This window comes from Entelurus aequoreus, linkage group LG16, assembly GCF_033978785.1.
Source record: "Entelurus aequoreus isolate RoL-2023_Sb linkage group LG16, RoL_Eaeq_v1.1, whole genome shotgun sequence".
NCBI lineage: Eukaryota > Metazoa > Chordata > Actinopteri > Syngnathiformes > Syngnathidae > Entelurus > Entelurus aequoreus.
Window position 1 is genome coordinate 47,133,035 of NC_084746.1, and position 6,425 is coordinate 47,139,459.

Below are 6,425 nucleotides of genomic sequence, written 5' to 3' on the forward strand. Positions count from 1 at the left end.
CCGCTACCTCTCGACCTGGCTGTTATCTACCGCACCCCTGGGCCCTATTCGGACTTTATCAGTGAATTCTCAGAGTTCGTTGCTGATCTAGTGACGCACGCCGACAATATAATCATAATGGGGGACTTTAATATCCATATGAATACCCCATCGGACCCTCAGTGCGTGGCGCTCCAGACCATAATTGATAGCTGTGGTCTTACACAAATAACACATGAACCTACGCATTGCAACGGTAATACAATAGATCTAGTGCTTGTCAGGGGTGTCACCCCCTCCAAAGTTATGATACTTCCATATACTAAAGTAATGTCCGATCATTACCTTATAAAATTTGAAGTTTTGACTCATTGTCAACAAACTAATAATAATAATAATAACTGCTATGGTGGCCGCAACATTAATGCTGCCACAACGATGACTCTTACTGACCTACTGCCTTCGGTAATGGCACCATTCCCAAATTATGTCGGCTCTATTGATAACCTCACTAACAACTTTGACAATGCCCTGCGCAAAATTATTGATAGTATAGCACCGCTAAAGCAAAAAAGGGCCCCTAAAAGGCGCACCCCATGGTTTACAGAAGAAATTAGAGCCCATAAATGATCATGTAGAAAGCTGGAACGCAAATGGCGCGCGACTAAACTTGAGGTTTTCCATCAAGCATGGAATGATAGTTTAATAACTTATAAACGCATGCTTACCTTAGCTAAAGCTAAATACTACTCAAATCTCATCCGCCTCAACAAAAACGATCCTAAATTTCTGTTCAGTACAGTAGCATCGCTAACCCAACAAGGGACTCCTCCCAGTAGCTCCACCCACTCGGCAGAGGATTTTATGAATTTCTTTAATAAGAAAATTGAACTCATTAGAAAGGAGATTAAAGACAATGCATCCCAGCTACAACTGGGTTCTATTAACACAAATACGACTATGTACGACGGATACCGCCCTCCAAAATAGTCTCTCTATTTTTGATGAAATAACATTAGAGGAATTATTACAGCGTGTAAGTGGGATAAAACAAACAACATGTTTACTTGACCCACTTCCTGGGAAACTTATCAAGGAACTGTTTGTATTATTAGGACCATCAGTGTTAAATATTATAAACTTATCACTTTCCTCCGGCACTGTTCCCCTAGCATTCAAAAAAGCGGTTATTCATCCTCTGCTCAAAAGACCTAACCTCGATCCTGACCTCATGGTAAACTACCGACCGGTCTCCCACCTTCCGTTTATTTCGAAAATTCTCGAAAAAATTGTTGCACAGCAGCTAAATGAACACTTAGTGACTAACAATCTCTGTGAACCTTTTCAATCCGGTTTCTGGGCAAATCATTCTACGGAGACAGCCCTCGCAAAAATGACTAATGATCTATTGCTAACGATGGATTCTGATGCGTCATCTATGTTGCTGCTTCTTGATCTTAGCGCCGCTTTCGATACCGTCCATTATAATATTTTATTAGAGCGTATCAAAACACGTATTGGTATGTCAGACTTAGCATTGTCGTGGTTTAACTCTTATCTTACTGACAGGATGCAGTGCGTCCTCGGACTATGTCAAGGTAACGTGCGGAGTCTCCCAGGGTTCGGTTCTTGGCCCTGCACTCTTTAGTATTTACATGCTGCCGCTAGGTGACATCATACGCAAATACGGTGTTAGCTTTCACTGTTATGCTGATGACACTCAACTCTACATGCCCCTAAAGCTGACCAACACGCCGGATTGTAGTCAGCTGGAGGCGTGTCTTAATTAAATTAAACAATGGATGTCCGCTAACTTTTTGTAACTCAACGCCAAGAAAACGGAAATGCTGATTATCGGTCCTGCTGGACACCGACATCTATTTAATAATACCACCTTAACATTTGACAACCAAACAATTAAACAAGGCGACTCGGTAAAGAATCTGGGTATTATCTTCGACCCAACTCTCTCGTTTGAGTCACACTTTAAGAGTGTTACTAAAACGGCCTTCTTTCATCTCCGTAATATCGCTAAAATACGTTCCATCTTGTCCACTAGCGACGCTGAGATCATTATTCATGCGTTCGTTACATCTCGCCTCGATTACTGTAACGTATTATTTTCGGGTCTCCCTATGTCTAGCATAAAAAGATTACAGTTGGTACAAAATGCGGCTGCTAGACTTCTGACAAAAACAAGAAAGTTTGATCATATTACGCCTATACTGGCTCACCTGCACTGGCTTCCTGTGCACTTAAGATGCGACTTTAAGGTTTTACTACTTACGTATAAAATACTACACGGTTTAGCCGCCGATTGTATTGTACCATGTGTCCCGGCAAGAAATCTGCGTTCAAAGAACTCCGGTTTATTAGTGATTCCCAGAGCCAAAAAAAAGTCTGCGGGCTATAGAGCGTTTTCTATTGGGGCTCCAGTACTCTGGAATGCCCTCCCGGTAACAGTTAGAGATGCTACCTCAGTAGAAGCATTTAAGTCCCATCTTAAAACTCATTTGTATACTCTAGCCTTTAAATAGACCCCCTTTTTAGACCAGTTGATCTGCCGTTTCTTTTCTTCTCTCCTTTGCTCCCCTCTTCCTTGGGAGGGGAGTTGCACAGGTCCGGTGGCCATGGATGAATTAAGTGCTTGCTGTCCAGAGTCGGGACCCCGGGTGGACCGCTAGCCTGTGCATCGGTTGGGGACATCTCTGCGCTGCTGACCCGTCTCCGCTCGGGACGGTTTCCTGCTGGCCCTTCTATGGACTGGACTCTCGCTGATGTGTTGGATCCACTGTGGACTGGACTTTCACAATATTATGTCAGACCCACTCGACATCCATTGCTTTCGGTCTCCCCTAGAGGGGGGGGGGGGGGGGTTACCCACATATGCGGTCCTCTCCAAGGTTTCTCATAGTCATTCTCACCGACGTCCCACTGGGGTGAGTTTTTCCTTGTGGGCTTTGTACCGAGGATGTCGTTGTGGCTTGTGCAGCCCTTTGAGACACTTGTGATTTATGGCTATATAAATAAACATTGATTGATTGATTGATTGATTACCATTTAGTGGTCAATTGTACGGAATATGTACTGTACTGTGCAATCTACTAATAAAAGTTTCAATCAATCAATCAAAACCATACCATACCAACTTTATTTTTGACATCAGTTCGAGCCTCACATAGGTAATGAGCCGGACGTGATGTCAGGTGAATACAACCTATACATCCAGCAATTTACTTGATTTTCTTCACAGAGTTTATGTGACCACAGCATCTCTTCTAGTGTAGCCGGTGCAAACAACAAAGGATCTCTCACTTTGCTGCTCAATCCAGGGTCTCTGCGGGTTTCAACATGTCAAATTTAAAGGCCTACTGAAATGTGATTTTCTTATTTAAACGGTGATAGCAGGTCCATTCTATGTGTCATACTTGATCATTTCGCGATATTGCCAAATTTTTGCTGAAAGGATTTAGTAGAGAACATCGACGATAAAGTTCGCAACTTTTGGTCGCTAATAAAACAGCCTTGCCTGTACCGGAAGTAGCGTGACGTCACAGGTTGTGGAGCGCCTCACATCTGCACATTGTTTACAATCATGGCCACCAGAAGCGAGAGCGATTCGGACAGAGAAAGCGACGATTTCCCCATTAATTTGAGCGAGAATGAAAGATTTGTGGATGAGGCAAGTGAGAGTGAAGGACTAGAGGGCAGTGGAAGCGATTCAGATAGGGAAGATGCTTTGAGAGGCGGGTGGGACCTGATATTCAGCTGGGAATGACTAAAACAGTAAATAAACACAAGACATATATATACTCTATTAGCCACAACACAACCAGGCTTATATTTAATATGCCACAAATTAATCCCGCATAACAAACACCTCCCCTCTCCCGTCCATATAACCCGCCAATACAAATCAAACACTCGCACAACACACTCAATCCCACAGCCCAAAGTACCGTTCACCGCCGCAAAGTTCATACAGCACATATATTTCCCCAAAGTCCCCAAAGTTACGTACGTGACATGCACATAGCGGCACGCACGTACGGGCAAGCGATCAAATGTTTGGAAGCCGCAGCTGCGTACTCACGGTAGCGCGTATCCAACTCAAAGTCCTCCTGGTAAGAGTCTCTGTTGTCCCAGTTCTCCACAAGCCAATGGTAAAGGTTGACTGTCATCTTTCGGGAATGTAAACAATGAAACACCGGCTACGTGTTTGTGTTGCTGCAGCCGGCCGCTAATACACCGCTTCCCACCTACAGCTTTCTTCTTTGCTGTCTTCATTGCTCATTAAACAAATTGCAAAAGATTCAGCAACACAGATGTCCAGAATACTGTGGAATTTTGCGATGAAAACAGACGACTTAATAGCTGGCCACAATGCTGTCCCAAAATGTCCGCTACAATCCTTGACGTCACCCGCAAACGTCATCATACCGAGACGTTTTCAGCAGGATATTTTGCGGGAAATTTAAAATTGCACTTTACTAATCTAACCCGGCCGTATTGGCATGTGTTGCAATGTTAAGATTTCATCATTGATATATAAACTATCAGACTGTGTGGTCGGTAGTAGTGGGTTTCAGTAGGCCTTTAAGACTTTTTAAGACTTTTTTTAAGACCATCTTGAAAATAATTTAAGACCATTTCACATCTATACGGACAAAAAAAATACAACGACAAAGTAGAGTCAGAGGTCCAGAATGAATTGTAAGTATATTAATTAATTCACTGCTCTTTCACATTGGAAAACAAAATGGTTAAAGTAACTAAATACACCAGGAGCTTCTCTACTGTAAACCATCCATCCATCCATCCATCCATCTTCTTCCGCTTATCCGAGGTCAGGTCGCGGGGGCAGCAGCCTAAGCAGGGAAGCCCATGTTGGCATTTTTTTCCATAACTTGAGTTGATTTATTTTGGAAAACCTTGTTACATTGTTTAATGCATCCAGCGGGGCATCACAACAAAATTAGGCATAATAATGTCTTAATTCCACGACTGTATATATCGGCATCGGTTGATATCGGAATCTGTAATTAAGAGTTGGACAATATCGAAATATCGGCTATCGGCAAAAAAGTCATTATCGGATATCTGTAATCACAACAAAATTAGGCATAATAATGTGTTAATTCCACGACTGTATATATCGGTATCGGTTGATATCGGAATCGGTAATTAAGAGGTGGACAATATCGGAATATCGGATATCGTCAAAAAAGCCATAATCGCACATCTCTAATTGTCTTATATATATTGAACAAACTGATAAAAACATCTACAGTACTACTGTATCTGCACTAAGTTTTGAAAAACAGTGTGTGCAGACAGAGCGATTGTCTAAAAAGAAAGAAGGCGATTACAGCTTGCCAGCCTCAAACTGAATTTGTATGTGAAAAATGTGGGTAACATTCAAATGTGCTCACGTCCGCTTTCCCACAATATAAACAGCTTGCCTGCCCAATGACGTCATAACATCTACGACTTTTAGAGCAGGGGTGTCAAACTCATTTTAGATCGGGGGCCACATGGAGAAAAATCTACTCCCAAGTGGGCCGGAATGGTAAAATCACGGCACGATAACTTAAAAATAAAGACAACTTCAGATTGTTTTCTTGTTTAAAAATAGAACAAGCACATTCTGAAAATGTGCAAATCATAATGTTGTTGTTGTTTTTTTTACACTTACATGTTGCGGTTAATAGTATTCTATCTTTACTTGTCGTTATTTATACTTTCTGAATAAACTATGTGATAATGTTCATCAGTCAACTCATTGGTGTTAATTTGCAATCTATGAAGATAAAAAAAATAGTATCAAAATCCAATTACAGGATGTTATTCATGTAGTTTGCTCATTTTCCTCCAATGATGTACTAACATCATGTGGTTTATTTTTTCCGTACATATGTAGCATCATCTACAAATTTACAAATAATTGCTATTGCGACATCTAGTGGTACACATTTAGAAAAGCAGTTTTTTTCATTCAAAAATTTCGGCTCATTTTTATACTTACCAAACTCATCCCGCGGGCCGGATAAAACCTGTCCGCGGGCCTGATCCGGCCCTCGGGCCGTACGTTTGACACCCCTGTTTTAGAGAGTAGAGTGCACAACTGCGCACACAACAAGGAGACGGAGCAGAAGAACGAGGAAGTTACAGACACGGCGACGCCGTCGACGAGCAAGATGAAGAAATACGCTTGCGAGTTCCAAAACGAATGGAAACAATAATTTCAGTTCATCCGAGACAATTCGAAGGGGAAGGGGTATGTTGCCTGTACATTTTGTAGAACAGACTTCCCCTTTGAACACGGTGGCCGAAATGATATACTCATTCATGAACGGAGAGCGAAGCACATGGCAGCACCGTTCACAGCCCAGTATTATGGGACACCTCGCAAAATGTGTTATATATATAATAAAATAAATATATAT